Source organism: Salmo trutta, chromosome 36 (assembly GCF_901001165.1).
Source record: "Salmo trutta chromosome 36, fSalTru1.1, whole genome shotgun sequence".
NCBI classification, from domain to species: Eukaryota; Metazoa; Chordata; class Actinopteri; order Salmoniformes; family Salmonidae; genus Salmo; species Salmo trutta.
The window spans coordinates 7,036,922-7,037,358 of record NC_042992.1 but is presented as its reverse complement, the minus strand read 5'-3'; the positions used below and the strand labels follow the sequence as shown (position 1 = coordinate 7,037,358).

At 44.4% G+C, this 437-nt stretch overlaps 1 long non-coding RNA gene across 1 annotated transcript in view; it reads left to right on the top strand.

Moving 5' to 3' along the window:
* LOC115176203 (uncharacterized) overlaps positions 1 to 174 on the top strand; it is a 1,014-nt gene extending 840 nt beyond the window's left edge. Inside the window, exon 2 of the long non-coding RNA XR_003872174.1 lies at positions 1 to 174. This exon is cut by the window's left edge and continues 89 nt beyond it. This is a non-coding gene — a long non-coding RNA (uncharacterized LOC115176203).
* Positions 175 to 437: the final 263 nt, after the last annotated feature.

The window sequence follows — 437 nt, the reverse complement described above, 5'->3', positions numbered from 1 at the left end:
TAGTAAATCATGTCTTTCATTCAGGGAGGAAAATGAACATGCCTGCTGCACCCTGGAGTCACACACACTCACACCTTGGAGTCCCAAGTCCATGTAGCTGACAGGGGAGGAAACTAGAGGAGGCTGTCGCCATGGAAACAGAGGTGGAGATGTGGAGAGAGAGAAAGAAAAAGAGAGCGAGGGAGAGAAAGAAAAAAAGAGCGAGGGAGAGAGAAATAAAGAGATGCTTTCACTATACCCCCTGGAGAGAGTGTCTGGCATTCATACACTCTAAAGACACTCTGTAATCAGCTGCTGTCTACGGGTCTCGCTTCATTAATCAGCAGTGTCAGACACACACCATCACACTCATTTACATTTTAGTCATTTAGCAGACACTCTTACCCAGAGCGACTTACAGTAGTGAATGAATACATTTCATATACTTTTTTTTTTCC